This window comes from Athene noctua, chromosome 1 (genome assembly GCF_965140245.1).
Source record: "Athene noctua chromosome 1, bAthNoc1.hap1.1, whole genome shotgun sequence".
In the NCBI taxonomy this organism is placed as follows: domain Eukaryota; kingdom Metazoa; phylum Chordata; class Aves; order Strigiformes; family Strigidae; genus Athene; species Athene noctua.
The window spans coordinates 87184879-87205817 of record NC_134037.1 but is presented as its reverse complement, the minus strand read 5'-3'; the positions used below and the strand labels follow the sequence as shown (position 1 = coordinate 87205817).

General features: G+C 37.9%; 1 protein-coding gene across 1 annotated transcript in view; it reads right to left on the bottom strand.

Annotated features, from left to right (window-relative positions):
• Positions 1 to 20939, bottom strand: part of CHRM3 (cholinergic receptor muscarinic 3) — a 292325-nt gene that overhangs the window by 202580 nt on the left and 68806 nt on the right. The window lies entirely within an intron of this gene.

The window sequence follows — 20939 nt, the reverse complement described above, 5'->3', positions numbered from 1 at the left end:
AGCAGGCAGCCTGGCTGGGCCCATGGCCTGGCACATGTATCTGCAGGCAGCCAACAACGCCAACAGCTCCAACACAAGGTATACTGCTTAACTTGGGTTAGGAGCGCATGCAGAACAAGGAACATCCATCATCCCATCAACAGCAACATATGCCTATTAATTTCTTGGGTTTATTTCACTAAACATGAAGGCCAGAGCAATACAATGCTTATTGGAGGATTTGATCTCGAAGTTGTATTTTTAAACACAGATGATCGCCAGAAAGGCAAGAGAGGTGAGCTCCAGGCCAAGTGGCTGTATAGCACTGAGGTAAAAGCCAATGGAGTTTCACTGAATAACATATAATGTCAGCAATCTTGTTTTCTGCCAATAAATCCTAAGTACAGCTTGAAAAAAATTTTTACAGAACCATTCTTTCATAAGTCCTGCAAATTCCCAAAAAATTTCAGCCACTTAAACTGAAACACTGGCTCAAACTGAAAATTTGACAAATCCAGATTTGTTTGGACTTTTGGTTGTTTCTTTATTTTTTTCCTCCAAGCAAAAAGGAATGAGAGAGTTCTACCCCTCTTGAAGAATCCCATTTCAGTAGTTTCAGATTTAAATATTTCTTCTTAAACTTTATAACCAAAATAAAAAGGCTTTTTATTTTAGTTATATTTAATGTCAAATCTTAGGTTAAAAGAAAGTCAAGACTGAAGTTGAAGTGTGATCCCGGCACAGTGGTCCCTCTTTCATGGAACTTTTTGAAAGTGGTGGGTTCCAAAACACTCTTTTTAATCAGGTACAGAATGAGATTTCAAAGCTCTCTCTGAAGTGGGGTTTTACATTTTCCATAGAACTGAAAAGATCTTAAAAGCTAGGGATTTTATTTTCTTTCACCTTTAATAAGAAAAGCTTAATAGGTACAATGAATATGATTTTCTGACCATTTCCACAGATATTTGTCTGCATGAATCACACTTTTTGTTTACCCCCTTCTGCTGAAATTCTACTTCTAAATTCTGTTAATAGCTTAAAGGCAGCTACAGGACCGCTCTAAACATTTAACCTTTCTGGTCTGCCTGTGTTCTCTAAAAACCCAATAGAAATGCTGAATTACAGACTCAGCCAAGCGATACATAAATTTATGAAAATTGGATGGGTAGAAAATGTCAGCACACAAATTTACTATAACCAACTCTTATCCAGATTTATTTTACAAGGAAAAAATAAATTCTTAATTGTCTTAAACATGAGAATATTTTAACATAGTGGAGACCCTGCATATATTTTATCATAGTGGAGACCCTGCAAGAAAGTCAAAACAAATGCTTAGGAAAAGGCATTCTAATCACATACAATAGTTTCTGATGTGTGTGTTCTTCTAAATACTTTTCTGCACTCATTTTCTAACGCTCTTTCAAAGGACAAAATTACCTATTTTCAAGTACAGTCAGTCTTTGTTCAGACAATCAGCAACTTTAAGCAGATCCTACACCAGGCTACATACAGCTGCTAATTATCCAGTCCCCGCTGTCTTTTTAGCACAAGGGAACAGGAGCAGGGAATTGGTGCAACTCTAAAATAACTTGCCAAAAACTTTTTTTTTTTTTTTTAATCCAGTATGGCAAGTTCACAGCTTTGCTACGTCAATGTGTTATGCAGTACAAATTTCTAAAATTTAAGGCTTTCTAAAGACAAAATTAAATTCAAATAAAATATGAAAAATGTGGAACAGAATGGATATGGTTATTTGGGGTCTTTAACGGGATATTCTCCTCTTTTTTTCCTCTCAAAGTCTGCAAAAATCAATATTTTTTATGATAAGCTCTTCCCATAACTTATTTAAAGTGATCTATTTCTTATTTTATTCGAATTACTTTTTTTCCACCATTTCCAGCTCTGAACTTATGAACCTGTATCAGCCTGGACTTGCCAAGACAGTAAGGTGGCTAATCAGATAACTAGTTTTTCGCCTACACTGCTGCTTGAACAGGTTTAGATTTCACTGAACAACTTCCTGCCAGGTTATTAAAGAATCAAAAAAACCCCACTGTCCAACCACTCCTCCCCCCCATCCCACTCCCCCCAAACAACAACAAAACTAGAAGAAAAAAAAACCCTGCAATGTTTAGAAGTTATGTTTAAGAAAACTGTGAGAAGACACTTTTCCAATCTCCTAGTTCTTTCCTATAAAAGATATAAAATTAATGTGAGAACTCCAAGAGTTTTTTACATCAGCACGTGCTTTCCACTAAAGCAGTATCTTCCCCAGAATTTTCACAAACTTTACATATACTTCTTTGCAGTGTGAGAAGCTGTAGAATGTAGAAAGCCATCAATGTGCATAATGAACAAGGCCTGGTCAGATAACTACTGCAGTCACATTATAATTTCTGAATAACTACACCTTTGTTTAAATAATTACACCGCCAATTTGAGGTAAACTTTCAATTTAAGTAAATGCACTGTATGTCATATGTCAACGTCCTAATTACAGAAACACAATCAATCACTGCATCCCAAATGCAAGAGAATTGACTTAAAGCTATGAAGTACAAAATTACTAAAACATTTTAACAAAGCTCCTGACCATCATTCAATCATACAATTTCAGGGTCTTGTCTTGTGGGACTAGATTCCCAAGCTGCTCTTAAGGATCTTTAGTGACCCCCTGGAAATGGTGTTTACACATTCTGCTGACTGCTGTAATCCTTCAAGAAGATATCTGCAGAGCCAAAACAATACAAATTTTGGCCTTCCTGTGGTATTTTGACTGCCCATAAAATTAAAAGCTATAAAAAGACTTTGATGTTTTCAAGTACTTGAAGAATATGAAAGAAAAACAAACCTTTCAAGGATTAACACTGTCATTTTTTTTTTGAGTACACACAAAACCAAGTAAGGTAGTATTCACAGTATAGAGACTTTTAAAGGAAGCTACTAAATATTACTGAAAGTCACAAAACACCTGAAATGCAAACAACTAAAAAATCTGCTTATTGTAGCGAGTCTTAATCTTTTCCCAGCACTTAAGTGGCACAGGTAGACAGTAAGAGTGTATTTGTGACTTCACTGCTGGACACAAAACTTCTGGTTGAAATTACAGTCACACATACAACTACATGAAACACAGCAGTCCCTGTGCCACCAGCATTATATAGTGACTGCAGGTCCCTGCAACCAGCCCCTCCAAGGTGCCCCAGCACAGGTATAGGAGGGACTGGAAGCAGTAACCACCCCCAGCACAAAGCGCAGCATGCTTCGAGAGCCGTGGTTCTAAGGTCAGTAGAATACAAAAAGTCTCAGACGGTCTCCAAGGGTGGAGCAAAAAAATTATCCTGGATTCACTTCTTAGAAATGTGGAGACAGTTTTAGACTGTGCATATGCCTCGCTGCCATTTCCACAAAAGGGCAATTTCGTTAGTACCCTATGCAGCTATATGAGAATCCAGATGGAACATGAATTAGCAATTGATGTCATTAATGAGAAGAGTTGCTTTGAAGGAAGTGAGTATTACTGACAGAAGTAGTTTGCAAAGATTGTTCTCTACTGAAATCTAAGCTGTCATTTCAATAAAGGCAAAGGGTTTTTTTCCTAGGAAGCAACACGCACTGAAAAATAATTAGAAGCCACAGGTATTTTGTGTGTATTTCAAAACCAGAGAAGGGCTAATCTCAAAGAGCTAACTGCAAATGGCTCGGCCTGCACAGATAAAATTAATGAGTCACTCGCACACTTTAGGGTCAGGTTATACAAGCCTGTCCCAGTGATGCTCACGTTGCAAGGGGAGCCTGGCCTGCGAATGTTCACGCAGTGACTGCCTCTGCTACTCTGCATGTAACCCTCTGAGCCAAAATACATATTTCGTTGTTGGATACATTAATTTTCACTCATCAAAGCTTATCACAGAAGACAACATTGTGTGTACCTGTGCCCCCAATTCTAAGCATAATTCCTGACCCTTGTTTTTCTTTTTTTAAAATAGTCAAACCCATGGTTATTACCTGGTACAACGTAATAAGAGAACACAAAAACCCAACAGTGCTGTCAGCTACATACTGTGCAAACTAGGATGGACACACTGTGTCTTTAACACATACAAGTGCTAAAGAGCTTTCATGATAAAACACTCCACATTGTTTTAAATCACTGACTAAATTCAAACTGATTGATATTTATATGTTTTATTTATTTAAATGAAAACCTCTCATTAGGCTTGGTTATGCTAAGATTTGCCTCAGCATGCTAAATGCCAATTGTTTATTACAACATATTGAATAACAAGATATTAATTGTTTACAACAGGAAAAGAAACTTGATGCATTTGTCCCCTTACAATGAACAAAACTGGATCTTATCCAAATAACCAAACATTTTCACCCCTGGCAACTACTGTAACTGTTGCTTTAATCAAACTTTGTTTAATGTTATGAATATGCAATATTTAAAAACTGTGGAGTAGCATATTATTGCTTGAGGCTCTCAAGTTTAACAGTGAGACCTTACAACCACAATGTCTAACGAGTACTGATAAAATGCTTTTTAGTCCTTATACAAACTCTACTAGCCACAGACCTATTTTCAAAGTGTAACCAAATCTGCTACTCAGAGGCCAAAAAAAAATGATTTTCCATTAAAATGCTATGTTCCAAAAGGAAAAAAATGTCAAAAAAAAGTAACGAAGCTGCATTTGGAGCACAGTTCATTAAAAGTGCATCTGACAGCATGTATTGGTAAAAAAAAAAAAATAAAAAAAAAAAATTCAATTTTCACTAAAAATTTACCGATACTAACTTCTCAAACAATAGATTTCTGGTCTCAGGAAAGAAGGACTATTACATGTGATCTCTGAACAGTGAATACTGCTTGTAATAGAGCAAAAGAAACTGAAACAATTTACACTTCTCTTGCATCTTTCTTTGTTTTTTTTTTCTCCATAATGATCCCTCACCTTACTACAACTTCATTCAGGACTCCACATAGTCACTATTATTTCTGTTGAGTATTTTTTACAAGTATTTCGATAAAAAATTTTGCTCTTAATTTCCCATTCAAACCGTTCTCAAATTCTTCTCATTTAGACTATTGAGCAGTTCTCCACAAAGACTTGCAATGCTATGTCAATATCTGTCTGCATGTTTTTAAGCTCTTTGTGGGAAAAATACCCATTTTGTTGCTGTAAGGGAACAGAACAGAGGAATCAACATGTCAGTTTTTATCAATAGGTTCTAAATATCACTTCTTATATGCATAAACTGTGCATTTAATATCACCCGAGTATAATTTTTAAAAGACGTGTAATTTTAAAAAGACTTTCCTCCTATATCAGTCCATGAACTTCCCTTGTCACTCTCTCTCCCATTAGCAGGACATCAGGTGAAGAAACAATGCTCATTTATTTCCTGTGAGAGCTCTGCTCTGAGCAAGTATGTAATGAAAATGTGACATTCATTCTCCAGTGCTGCAGTGCACATCCTTTCTATGATGCAAGATTAACTTTCATGGCAGCATAGAGTCTAACAGATTCTTGACCAATGGATGTCAGGAACAACTGTGCTCTGTCCCTCTCAACAACCTATTATTTCTTTTTACGCTAGAGGAATAGCTTTATATTTTTTTATAACCTTGCAGAAAATGGCTGACCCACCAGAATATTTTTACCGTATCAGCAACAGGAAGATGTCATCACATGCAAAAATACTGCTTCTCAACACATTTAAAATCTGTGAACAGCTACTGATATTGCTTGGCAAAGGAAAGATTTGTACCTTCATATTCTATGAACCAAATTATATTCTGGGGAACTACATAAGTTCCTGTGCAGACTGTTGTACAACACAACAGTTAAAACCCAACCCAGCTTTTTTCTGTACTGTCAATTCATCACCTCTTACCTCTGAGAGATATGAATAAAGCAGGACAGTACCAAATAAAGTCAGAATTGATGGTTTGAGCAAATATTCTACCCATCCAGCAATACCAGTCCATTAAAAGAACAAAATCAAAAGAAAATTACTCTTTATCCAGGAAAGAATCCTTATCCAGGACTGACTGTAGACTGAGCCTGAGAGCAGCACAGGGTTCCCTTGGTCAACTTACTCTCACGTGGCAGAAACGTGATTGAGCTTAGTATGTGACTCCAGAACTAATCCTTTAATGAACGGGGGTTAATTAACAATAAAGCTCTAAATATGCCAGCCACATCATCACTTGTGGAAAAAATAAATAAAGCTTAAAATACCACCTATATTATATTGTAATAAGACCTGCCTAGGAAAAATGAGGTTGAAACAGCTTCATGGCACCTCCTCCTTAATGCATATAAACACAAGCAGTGTGGACTTGAACTCAGAAGTAAGGGGATGACTGACTGGTTTTAACTTCCTCAGAATGGTCATTCATCCTCCTCTTCTCTGGTATGTATGACACCCAACCTGGTGCAGCAGATAGCCATTACACACCCTAACTGGGATTACAAAATATGAAAACATTCCTGGTTTCCTGGAAACAAAGATAAATTTTAAGATGTGGCAGAAAGAAATCCATTTCAGAGTCTGTGGATTACAGGATGAAGTCTCACTATATAAGGTAATTTAAGTAGTCGGTAATTGACTATTATGTAGTGCACAGATTGATGTTAATCATGACCTTATAAATAAGACAGTTCAACTGTCTTTCCATTCATGGCCTTTATACTAGTTGTGTCAATTGTATTCACCTGGCAACTTTTGATGTGACACGTTTGTCTAATGTTCATTAGTTACAATTCCCTTATGGTCAGGTACTCGGTTGCTCTAAGGATTTTCTCTGAAGTCTCAGATTTTGCTCAATGCTTTATTCTACAGATGCAGGTGTGAAACGCTGATTCCTGCCCCCCAATCCCCCCCAAAATACAATGAGAAGGAAAAAAAAAAAGTTTCACTTCAGAATGGAAAATAACTTATCTGTGTAATCTAACCTGAAGAAAACTCAGTAGGGGCAACATGAGAAAGTAGTTATTGCAAAATTAAAAGATTTGAGGGTTACTGGCAAGACAAACTTCCCTGGTACTTTTTCTTTCAGAAACACATAGAATAGTCAAATATGTTCCCAAAACTTCATATCCTGCTCAGTTGACTAGCAATAAAAGAGGTACTGAGCTCTCAACTCCTCCATGCATTGGTGCTGCTTTTTTTCTAAACCATACTACCAGCATGGCCAGCATGTATGCACTCACAAAGGTACAGTCAAGCATCAGCCAAAAACCCTCAGAAATCTTAGAGGTTTAAGCCAGAAACATACTGGTACTTCTCAAAGGATGCATCAGACAGTACTGGAGAAAAAAATAAAGTTTAAAAAACTGGTTCAGAAGTTGAAAAGTGTCAATATTGTGCCTCACCTACCTTGTACTTGGATGACTTACTGAACATCTGAAGTCTTGCCTTACCCTGAAGCTTGCTAGTGATGCTCTAAGCAATTCACAGTCCACCTGTTTAGAGCCACAGGTTAGCGAGAGGGAAGGTTAGAACCTCAAATCAGGGAATACAGAAACCAGGAAAATTACTCTCAGTCTCTTTGGAAAAGGGAGCCAGCTGGCCCACATCAGAGCTCTTTCCTCTGAGGGACCAAAAAAATAATGGAGATAGAAGAGGCATAGTTAGCAAATTTTCCTCCCATTCCTAGAATTCTATTGGAAGCGGCATCCTGAAAGTAACAGGAAAATCACAAGAGATGGGAAGAAAGTAGAGTTAAAAAGTTTTGTTACATTTATTTTTTCTGTGAAAATATCACATAGCAAAATCATAGAATCACAGAATGGTTTGGGTTAGAAGGGACCTTAAAGATCATCTAGTTTGAACCCCCCTGCCATGTGCAGGGACACCTTCCACTAGACCAGGTTGCTCAAAGCCCCGTCCAGCCTGGCCTGAACACTTGCAGGGAGGGGGCAGCCACAACTTCTCTGGACAACCTGTTCCAGTGTCTCACCATCTTCATATTAAGAATTTCTTCCTCATATCCAACCTAAATCCACCCTCTTTCAGCTTAGAGCCATTGCGCCTTGTCCTATCACTACACTCCCTGAGAAAGAGTCCCTCCACACCTTCCCTGTAGGCCACCTTTAAGTACTGGGAGGCTGCAGTAAGGTCTCCCTAGAGCCTTCTCTTCTCCAGGCTGAACAACCCCAACTCTCTCAGCCTGTCCTCATAAAGGAGGTACTTCAGCTCACGATCACCTTTGTGGCCTCCTCTGGACCCGCTCGAGCAGGTCCATGCCCTTCTTATGCTGGGGGCCCCACAGCTGCACACAGTACTGCAGGTGGGGTCTTTCCAGAGTGCAGCAGAGAGGCAGAATCACCTCCCTCGACCTGCTGCCCACAATTATCTTGATGCAGCCCAGGATACAGTTGGCTTCCTGGGCTGTGAGTGCATACTGCTGGCTCATAGTCAGTTTTCCATCCACTAATACCCCCAAGTCCTTCTCCTCAAGGCTGCTCTCAAACCACTGATTGCATGATATTGTCCCAACCCATGTGCAGGACCTTGCACTCGACCTTGCTGAACTTCATGAGGTTCACACAGGCCCACCTCTCCAGCCTGTCCAGGTCTCTCTGGATGGGTCCCTTCCCTCCAGTGTGCCAGCCACTCCACACAGCATGGTGTCATCGGTGAACTTGCTGAGGGTGCACTCCATCCCACTGTCCATGTCACCAAAGATGTTAAACAGTGCTGGTCCTACCACCAACCCCTGAGGAACGCCACTCATCACTGGTCTCCACTTGGACATTGAGACATGGACCACAACTCTTTGAGTGTGACCATCCAGCCAAATCCTTATCCACCAAGTGGTCCATCCGTCAAATCCATGTCTCTCCAATTTAGGAACAAGGATGTCATGCAGGACAGTGTCAAATGCTTTGCACAAGTCCAGGTAGGTGATGTCAGTCGCTCTTCCCTTATCCACCAGAGCTGTAACCCTGTTGTAGAAGGCCACCAAATATGTCAAGCACAATTTGCCTTTAGCTAAGGAACAAGTAATTTTGCTATAATGAATAAGATGTATGAAGTTCAGAAGGCTTTGAGGTAACAGAGAATATCCATCAGTTCACAATATATGCAGCTCGTTAAATTGCTGAGCAAATTAGTTCAGCAGATGTCTTCTGTTATTAAGGCATAAGTACATATTGTACAAATCCCAGATAGTCAAGTTATATTACTGATTTTTATATGGATGATAAAACCCAGTGTTTAAAAACCTATTTTTATTACAGTTTTAGCATAACTCTTGTTGTAACTCAACCTCAGGCAACAAAAAAAAAAAAAAAAAAAGAGAGAGAAAAAAAATCAGCAACCTTTTCCTTCAAGATTAACACTGCTTCCCTGACCACCAAGATGATGTTAGTCAAATCTGAACATTCTTATTCCACATTACTCTTGCAAGACCTTCCTAGACAGTACTCCACATTACTCTTGCCATTACTCTTGCAAGAGTAATGTGGAGTACTGTCTAGGAAGGTCCGTTTTTTTGGGAAATAAGAAGAGACAGGCAGTATTTTTTCTGCTAATAGGATATAAACAAATAAGGTAAAGAATTCTGATACTACAAGGATGCACTGTATTTTGCTATGTGGTAGCTTTATTAGTAATAATTAAGAATAAGTTACACACAAAAATCATTAAAAAGAGATTAGATGCTTAAGCTAAACCTATAAAAGCTATGACCTAAAGGCGAACCTTCAGATATTAAAAAAAGCGCTTCCAAAAGGCAAGCAAGAACATGCTTTATATGGAGGGAGAATCACTTCATAAACTTTAGGTAGATGCCTGAAAGACCGTTATCATTCTTGTTTTGTTTCATCAGAATAGGAATTAGAAATACAAATTGAAAGAGAAATCAGTTTTCAGTATTGACAGACTTCAGTAGAACACTTTTCTTTGAAACTCCTCTTTATCCTGTACCTTTTCTGTAGATGAAACAGGTACAAACGCTTGTGCATAACAGACAACAATATTTGTGCATTCAAAGTAAAACAACTCCTCAACCTCTCTTCTCAGTGGACCATAACTTTGTTAATTCAACCAACCGGGCTATAGACTTTTAAGACAATGGATTTCTTCTACATTCAAAGACCCAGAAAGATTGTTTTAGACATTGCAAATTTATACTTTGAGGAAACCCCAGAATACCCAGCCCAAATGCTGACTTTATTTCCTTGCCTGGTAACCAGGCTTGAAGAGTTCAGCACATGGCCTACGTGCTCAGAAACATCCCTGTGAGCACAGCAGCAAAGCATTGCTCCTCCTGCTATGGACAGGCCGACAAATTCCTACGTACATTAAGGAGGTCAGGCAGTGAGCAAAGAAAACTGTTTTAACATCATGTTTGAATGTTAAGCACAGCTATGTACTGTCACAAGTTTTCAGTGATACTATCTTACTAAAGGAGAGTATAAACATTCAACGCTTGCTGTCACTTAACAGCTCAGAGAGGAGACTGATTGCAAGTCCGGTGAAGGCTTAAAAGACAGGTTAACATTCTTTTTCTATATTCTATTTCAAAATCCCATAATAAAACAATTAGAATAATTCAATAGAACATCAACAAAGAAAGATGCTTTCATTAAAACACAATACTCTTCTGTGGTCACAGCTTTATTCCTCTATCCTTATTATTCACGATCATTATCTCATAGAACCCACAGAATCATGTAACTTTATAACTCTGCTTTAGACAAAATTACAGGAAAATTGTGTTCTTAAATCCTACAGAGTACAAAACTGTGATCCTATATTGCAATTGGTATCAAAAAGGTAAGAGGGAGGGAAAAAAAGCAGCTATGATTGCTTTACCCTGGCAGAATACTACAAACTTTTATTTATTTAAAAAATACAATCTATTTATTGTCTTTTTTTTTTTTTTTCCCCTAAATAAATCAGAATACATGTAAAAAGTTATTTCTATTTCATTCAGACACACTCCAGAGCATATGGTAGACTGGAACCTGCAATTTTTAAAACTCCAAAATTTTGTTTGAGACATTTTTTGCTCAAGAGACATCCTTTTTGCATAGAAGATGCTTAACTGTATTTTTTAATCAGCTCTAAGCTTTTTTAAAGTATTACAGGATTTTGAAAAACTAGTCTGAGTTTTAAATACACTCAAAACAGATTTGTGTGCTTGTTTCCAAATAATAACTTAAAGAAGGACATGGATTTATATTTTATTTAGATTTGTGTTTTATTGGTTTTGTGTTCTAAGAAAATGTGGAGTCTTCGTTAAAAAAAAAAAAATCTGATATAAAAATGCCTTCTAAGAGTTTCATTTTCATTAGTATTTTTATACCACTCTTGTTTATCTTAATAGAAAAATTATGTTCTTCACAGATATTCTTCACATAAAGTCTGTTGTCTTTGTGTCTATTCGTTTTGCAACTTGCTTCAAAAAAAAAAGTCATGTAAGCTACAGAAAATCAAGATCTCAAATACTACAGCATTCCACACAGTACATCAATAATGCAAAAATAAGATCATATAGAAGGGCATCAAATTTAACTCTATTCTCCACTGTAAATAATTAGAAGGATACATCTGAAATTCCTATAAATCATTTAGATACTCATAGAGCATCCATTGCTAGGGAACAAAATTCAAGTTCAGCAGCAAATTTCAGGCAATCAAAATAATAGAAATATCACATTAAGCTTATTAAGCTTTCAACCAAAATGTGCAATGACTAGCTGCAAGAAAATTACAGCACTGAGTTAAAATCTTATGTTTTCTCCATCCAAATCCTATTGGCATAAACTGTAAACGTGACAAAACTACAGACTGAGAGGAAATGTGGATTACATTATGGTAAAATAAGTTTAAGGGTAGGCTTAATACTTTTTACTGGCAGTGATCATGACTTCACTAGACAGTTTTTTAGTTTTAAAATCTGTAGTTCAAAATCAGATGGATAAAAGTATATGAGAAGTAAATAGAGTAAAATGAGTCCCAGTGATTTAATTGCTGTCTCAAAAGGGATAATTTGGCTGTAACTAACAAAAAACCCCAAGGAGTCTTCTATAGAAGAAAAACCCTAATGTCAGGTTGTAGTTATCTTATTTTCACTAATAATTTTATCGAACAACATACCAAGTATACAGAGAGAGACAGAGGAGCTAAAGACTGCGCATTCCATTAAAAAAAATAAAAACAAAACCAAAAACACCAAAACAAACAAAAACCCCAAACCCCAACCCTTTATTTTAAAGCAAATTACCCATGAATTAATGAAAACAATGAGACGCTCAACAATCCTGAACAAGTTGATGAGGAAGTACATGCCAAAATCATAACAACCCTAGGGTTACCTCCAAGACTGGCTTGTAAAGGTAAGATATCCTGGGGAGGGAAAAAAAGGAAAAAAAAAAAAAAAGAAAAAAAGGAGAGAAATATTGATTATATGTGTGTAGTTTAGTTTCAATATAGCCCAGTGAAATCAATAAAGATCAATACTATTCTCACCTGTAATTGCAACAGTATATGACAATTCTGATGGGGGTGATCTGGAACTCACTGACTTTTCCCTCCACATAGAGTTAACCAGCAATTCCTCAAACACTCTGGTGACAGGGAACTGTTTTCATATTTTAGATGGTGACCATAATAAATCAACAAACATTAATTACCATCTCTTTCCAGGCAAAACAAACTATTTTTGTAACAGATTTTGTTTCTCCAAAAGTTTTTAAAGAGAGTAATTGCAAATGTATTATTTTAATCTCATCTTGTGGAATTTGTGAAGTTCACTTTGTACATCCAGCCAAACTAAAGATTTTCCTGACCAGTGACCTGAAAACATTTGATTCTCCCAAAGATACTAACATCTTCCTTTATAAACCAGAGCATAGGCCACTGAAGTAAGACAGCTGAAGACTTCCTAATAAGAAATACAGGCTTACACATTTTATTGCATATAAAATATGAACTACATCATAAATTTGCCATATTATAGTTGTTTCTTCCCAATTTATGCATGGGTGGTTTGTTTGGTTTTCTTTCCTTTCATGCTTTTTCTTTCCTTAGTACTTTGTCATGCTTCAAACAGCTTTTCTAGCTTTTAAAACACATTGTCTTTTCAGAAACTTGTAGGAACGTAACAGTACCACACTGCCTCAAAAAGGGATCCAATGAGCTCACTCTCACTTCCAACAGTAGCCAAAAGCAAATGCCCAGGCAGTAACACAAGTGATTCCCAAGCATACTTCACCTTTTTCCCCACCTCCAGACACATGACAAAAATCACTGAGCCACATGTGGCAGTGGTTTCTGCGTATGTTATTATCTCCTAAAAGCCTTCTTCAGTTCTTCACAGTTTCCCTCACTATCCCAAATAAATTTATATTATCAGCAAACCTTTCCACTCAGGATGCTCTCCAATGAAATAAATGTTCACCTGAATGAGCAGTTCCAATGCCAGGTTAATCAATTCTTGTAACATCAGTTACAATACAATCGTGATAATTCAAAACAAAGAAACATCTTCTTTACAATGTGGGGTTTTTTTCCCAATTTTCAGTGAAAACTCCAAAATGGAATGCAGATGTGAGTTTCCAAGTTGTGAGATTTCTACAAGTTTCAGGATGAATAGGTAGTGGAAACAGACATTAGTAACGAAAGAATGCTTAGAAAAAAAGGGGCAAAAAACACTCAGACAATCTATTTTGCCTTGAAGCCATTTCATCGGCTGGCACCAGGTACATCTGCAGTTCTGTTTTAGGACTGTCCTTTCTGAATTGGGTTTATACAGAGAGAGGATGATAAGAAGATGCAGATGGCGTAAGACAGAAAACAAATCCACAAGAAATAAAGATTCATTATTTTCTTTGCTTATGTAATAAACTGTTTTAAATTCCAGATCTAACTGAACATCCTTGTATTAGGAAAAAAAGATCTTCTTTTATATACTAGTCTATAAACCAGCCAAAGGTAATGGCAGTATATTACTAACAGATTAATTTTCTGTGCAAGTATGCGAGAAGGCTATGTAACAGAACTTAGAAAGCAGATTTTTATTCTGTAAGAAAACACGTCACAAAAGGAAAACCCCATTGCTGTGAAAAAGGAAGAATGGTCTATCTGTTACTATTCTCCTGTGTACAGAGACTTTATTGACTGAATATTAGATACTGAGAGAGGGGAAGATCTGCATCTACACTGAGCACTGCCCAAAACCACATGTGCCTGGGGTCAGACGGACAACTTGGAGAACGGTCTTCATCTTATCGCATCGTGGGCATCCTGGCAGTCTCCCATGGCAAGTTAAACAAGGCATCTTGTGGTATGTCTGATGGTAGTGGAGCTTGTCTATACAAGCACCTTTCCAAGCCAGATGATCTTTGCCTTTCTGGTGAAATCTGTTGGAGCTCTGTATTTCCAGTGGAGACAGAAGGGCTCCAAGCAAATGTCCTTCAGGAGCAGAGCAACACATGGGAATCAGGAAGGAATAGGACTGACACGGGGTGTCAGATGGCAGAAACCTGTATTCATGTCTACAAAGTTTTTTTCAGCTCTTCTATCTTAATATTTCAAGGCTCTCAAAGCATTTTAAAAGTAAAATAAGCAAGTTAACTTTTTCAAAAACTGAAAATTAGTACAATACAAACAAGAATATCTCCAAACTTGTATCAAGCCTAGGCAAAATTTCTTGTTTTCCATCATTGGTAAGCTTTCAAACAACCTTTTCCTTTTCAAGATCATGTGTACCACCTCTAGAGTAGCTCATTCTGCAAGAAATTAAGTACTATGTCATTGGCACAGCTCAGGAAAACAAAGTTAATTAGGCAGTTGTGTTACTGCTTGCATGATTGCCTCTTGGACCTCCCCATATGCTACTGAATACACAGCCTACTACAGCTGCATCATGTGTATGTGTCCATAAATACGCAGGAAGTGTTAGAGAAACACAAATAAGTAAATATCAAATCCCCAGCTGGGATTCTGTAGCCTAACAAATTCACGGGAATCTCCCTGATTTCAAAAAGCTGATACCTCCTTAAACTAAGGGACCTTAAAGATTAGCACCCTAAAGGAAAGCAACAGAAAATGCGAGAATAGATATAGGCAGGAAGCAACTGTGTGGTAAGAGGGGAGAAGAATTACAAAGGGAAAGGCTATGAACAATATCTAATCAGATTTTGTGTGTTCATCTCACCAACTCTTTGAATTAAGGAAAGTAAAAATCAGTGCACACTTCAGGGTGAAGGGGAGGGGGCTGCTGCTGAGCAGGTACTGGCACACCAACTGAATGTCAGGAAATTTGTCACCTCGTCCCCCTGTTGGCAATTGTTCTGAACAAGATGTGCAGCCACTACCATGGAAGGCAGAAATGACTTAAAGCTCTCAAGATCAGCAGCTTGGTACTTGTATGGTATTTACAGGGGAATGCTGCCAAGACGTTGACCTCCGACAAAGCTGAGAGTGTGTGAATCAGTGATGTTCAGCATAATCCCCTCATAAAATCTGATGGTGAGTCACCAGGAACAAATAGCTTCCTGCAAACAAGGAGGCGGCAGGAAAGGGAAGAATGAATGAATAAATGGTTTGTATATTTCTTTTCTCTGAAATTCTGGCTCTGAAGAGGATACAGGCAGCGGGAAGGCAGAAGTGGTACAAACACAGAAGTTGCATGTGGGTATCCTGTATGGAAGAGTCACAGTGAAAAACAAACATAAGAATGGCTCCGGGCAGGAAGAATAGTGCCCTCTTCAGAGACTGATTCTCAGACATATTTTCAGCTTAAGCATTGCTCATCATTCTTAGGCCTGAACAACTAATATCTGTCTTCTCCACTGTATAACTTCTGCAGTCTTCCTTCCCTAACAGGTAAGTACACTCTGAAGTGTAGCTTTATAGCGTGCACTGAAAAATGTCTTTCTTCTTCAATTATTACAACTATTCTGGGTTTCCAGATAAAAGTATTTAAATGACCCTAAATATCATAAAGGGCTTTATGAAGTTATGACTGGACAGACAACTCCAGCTGTACATACCCATATCAATAATAAAAAACCCAGCCATCTACATTTCCTAAGAGCAAAGAATCAAAGAGGTCTACAAAATCCTTTAAACTTTAAGATGTGAAAAGGACCTATCAGGTATCCACATACAAAACCACCTTCAAAGCCGTGTGAGAAAGTGACTATTTGAAAGGATGATTTTTCCATATGAATAATAAAAAGACAAAATTTTCCTTACAATTTGTGCCAGGTAGGGAGCTGTAGCTGTACAACTTTCTCTAAAATCTGTTAACATCTCACAGGTAACTTACCTATTTTTCAGCTCATTGCTTGGTTAGAGATACATAACTTAAATCTGGACATTTCACATCCTTGCAGTCACCTGTTTGTACCAGAAGAGCGTCAGGAAAAGATCTGCTTTCAAAGATAGCCGTGTCAACAGATGTCATTGTGATTACAGTACCAGACTGATTTTCACCAGAAGATGATCCATTCCTTGCTTCAACAAACATTCCTTGAGAAAGTCCCTTAACTACTGCAGACTTCACCTCTGAAGAGGATTCAGATTTGTGAGAGCCTATCAGGTTATAGGAATTATATCAAGAGCTCAGTTTAATCAGGCTGAAACTGGATTCAGATTCATCAAATCTCCTTAAAAGGGATTCCCATTTTTTAAAATTGTATTTTGACTTCTGGAAAAGGTGGAAGTTTAAATATTTTTAAATGTTTATTATTGCTTACTGCTGTAAATGTGTTGATCAATTCTGAAGCACTTAAAATGCTTTGGCATGCAGACAAATAATATGAAAAAATGAGATTTCATTCATATAATTTTCCTTTTTCAGTCGTCAAAATGCAAGTTCTCTCTGCTTTATCATTTTCTGGCAATAGCCAGTTTTACTAATCACAGATATCTACAGAAAACTCATTTGGCTATTTAGAATTCCCTTGTGCTCTATAAAAGGCAATTAAAATAAAACTTCATGTTAAGATGTCTTTATCTCATCAGATGCATGGATGATTCATTTCTACTTTATTACTTTGATGTCCAACTGGAATAAACTAGGTTTAGGATAGCAGAAAGAACTAGAGGAAATGAACCAAAAGCAATGGGCAAAGGAGGGGAGTAAAGGGACACAACACTTTCATCTCAGAAATGCAGATGCCTGTTAGAGCTACAGGAAGCCTTTACATATCAAATCACCTTTAACCTTCCACATTTTTGTCAGAAAGACACAGAGAGGAGACTCAGATCCAGGGACAGAAAGCCAAGAAAACATAAAACTGCTCTGCTCCATTCCAGTGAAGGAACTTACAGTGCCTCCAGGTGCCTTTGCATGACCATGGCAATTCATATTGGAGGAGCTGAAGTCATAGTTAAGAATTCAAAGACTAAAACTAAGGGTAAAAATACTTATTTTGGCAATCAAAACCAATTTGAGTTTTGGAAAATGTTTATTCAGTGAATCTGTGTGTCTGCCTACTAATGCAGAGAGGTGCTCCAAGGCATATATATACTTCCGGATTTGTAACAATGTAAGTGATGTGACAATCCAGATTTTTTTTTTTAAAATGCTTATTAAGAAAGAACAGCTCCCGAGTCACAAAGGAAAATAAAAACCTAAAGGTGTTTGTCATTCACAAAAAATCCCACATACCATAATTGTTGCTGTGTTATCTGACCAGCATTTTTACTATTACTTTATACTTGGGTATTTGTAAAGTAGCAATTAAACATAGTGAACCAGTTTTCACTCATTCCTGAAAACATCCAAAGCCATCAATAATGCTTGATGTACAGTTATCGGCAGTAGAGAGGACAGGGGGTTAAGCCTTACAACCACAGTATTTTTACTGTTTAATGCTGCATTTCATATCTATTTTGAATCATCTTGCCTTGTAGAAAGCTTTTCTTCTTTTGTCTCTCTTTCTCCCATTTTATGTTTTCCCCAATTTTCTGTTATGTTCAATACATTATAATTCCTTCTGCACAGATTTATGCCAGTAAACTTGTCTACATGCTGTGATATCTGAATATTAGTAATAGGAAAAGAATTTAAATTTGTGAGAAGTTTTCTAATTACTGTACTGACAGGCATAAATGAAGCTACACCACAGACACAAATTTTTTTCTTTGCACCTCTAACCATTCAGTAATGACACTGTCAATATCCCATACAACTGAAATGATATCTTCATTAGAAGTTACAGCCTGAAGTCAGAAAGCAGGGTTTCCCTTTATAAAAGATCTATGAATTACATTGCACTTCCTGAAAATTTTCAGGAGTGAATCTCATGCAGGGAATAAGGAACAGGTACCAATTAATTTCCTTGAAATCCCTTTACCAACTGGTGGCAGAGGTAGGCATGAAGAGAGCTTTTCTCTCACTTTGGTGCCAATCACCTGGAATATGCCAAACTGTTTTTAAATTCTTCCATACTTGTATTTTCTTGTTGTGGCACATGTTACTGAGGCATGTTACTGGAGTAAACACAAAACTAGATAAAGGACATTGTCACAACACACAGTGCAGCTTACACATAAAACACAGAACCCCTCAGGATTACTATGATTAACTGTGACTGTACTGCTCAGAATTTGTACATTTATTTTTTAATTCAGAAGTAGAGTGGTAAGTGGTAAGAGCATAACAAGACTATTATTAATGCAGTGATTCATAGGAGAAGAAAGCCCTACGTGTCACTCATTCCCAGACAAAGTCTTCAGATAAGTGCACTAGGAGCGCACCCTGTAGCAAAGAGCCTATCTTGAGCCTGCAACAAGCATTTAACTCTGGGTTTGTCCTGGCCTTTGTGAACATAAACTATGGTTCTTGAGACCCCACTGTTGCTGCAGGTGACAAGCAAGGTACCCAGCACCAAAATACATCCCAAGAGGAATCTTTTGTTTTGTAGTACTTTCTCCAGGACCGTGCCCTGTCCATGGCCCGCCGGGGCACCCTGCCAGCCTTGATCGTCCCGGATCTGCAAGGCATTACTGGCATCACACCTGGCCACCCTGGCACCTCATTGCCCAGACAGAGGACTGCTCAGAAAGTTCTGTCCTTGGTTTTAGGCCTGAGCACCTAGAGAGAAGAGAAGAAGAGGTGCATGAAGTGAGATGCTGTGGCTAGGATGACACATGGACCCAGAAGCTAACAACTTCTTGTAGCGTAAGGCTATGTCTGTTACTAAAATATGCACAGTTGGCCTTCTTTGAAAGAAAACTGGAAAAGCCACCTGATGGGGGGAACAAAAGAAGCCACAGAAAAAGCCTGAGTAGGGGACTGCTTTAGCAATAGCCACATGATGCCCCCGTAACACAGGGAAGGCCAGCTGGCCATACAGATGGGATATTGCCACAAAATACATTTAGTAGAGCACACTGATATATTGGGTCTATCATGGGAAAAATAGAACCAATGAGCTGCAGGCAAAAACCAGCCAATTAGAAATAACTCAGAGGATACATCAGTCTTAAAGACATAAGCAAGATTACCAAAGCCAGTTTAAAAATATTTGCAAAACAGAGAGAGAGAAGCATGTGATGCTTATAGAAATAAAGGGTACTGTCTCCTTTCCAACACAAGCCACAACAGGCAAAAGCCCTAAAAGCATATTCTAATAAACTAGCCATTGCCCAGAGACTTACTCATGTGCTAGAAAATGTCACCACTCAACAGAGAGCAGGCAGGTCAGAACTGGAATGATTTCCTTACGGTGACATTTCAGCTGTCAGTTTACAGCAACTGAAGCATAAGGCATGCACAGGGCACTGCTGCAGAGAGGCTACCCACCTGCTCCGACAACAAGGTGACCCTTACATTAGACATCCTTCCTGAAAAAACAGTATGGATGCTCCCCATCTCCTCCCAAAACCAATGTTTTTTGGTTTTTGGTTTTTTTTAATAACATCACCTGTCAAACACACTGTTGCAATCTATTTGGAAAACCTAATTTTGTTTTACTTTTGCTTGATTTCATGTTAGATGTGCACATCATCCCAAAATGCACTCAGGTTTGTTTTATACTACTAGACCAGCTCAGTCCATCAAATGTGTTAAAGCCATGCCCCCTCCTGCTTCAGTAATCATAGAAGGTTTTTCAACTGCTTCTTCCACTCAAAATGCAGCAAGGATAGAAGAGAAGACGAAGAAGCCTAAGTAAAAAAAAAACCAAAACCAAACAAAAACACCACCCCACCACCCCCCCAAAAAAAAACCACCACAAAAAACTCCCAAAAATCTATGTCCCAGTATTCCCCGCATAAACATCTTTAGAATGACATTTTCTTTTCCTAATGTAGATATTTGTCTGCTAGGACTTGGAGAAGACTCTGAAATCTGCAATTTATGTAAACTACAACTGTGTAGCTTACATAACATGGACTGGGACAGGAAACACATGACTGAATACGCTAAGGCTAAGAGGAAGTTTTTGAACTCTTACATTCTTCACCAGAAAGCATCCCTGTACTCATATTTTCATCAACAATGTTTCTCAAAAGATCAAGAACATATGCTTGCAAACGAGGGCTTGCAAGAACAAGCCCAGCAAGGCCAGAACAAGGACTGAACTGAAGCTGGGTGTCCCAACCAGCACCCCACACTCCACTCTACAGAAAAAGGGGGGGAGAAGAAAGGAGAAAGTGCACCCATCTTCTCTTTTATCAAGATAAATTGGAGACTTTTCATTTTTTGTTTCCTCCTTGGAACAAAACCACAATTTTGAACTTGCTTTCTTAAAAGCAATCTTTTTGGTTTTCAACCCGTGCTAGCAATAATCCTTTACAACACTTATATCAAGTGTCATCATCAAGTGTTTGAAAGATGTAGATCCCATCAGATGTTTGTCTTTACATGGCAAACTGCTGATTCATTTCTGATCCACCATGCTTGATGTTCACATCCTCTCTTAATGGAGCCCAGCCCTTTCACTTCTTCTCTGCACTTTCTTAAATAAACTAAAATTAAT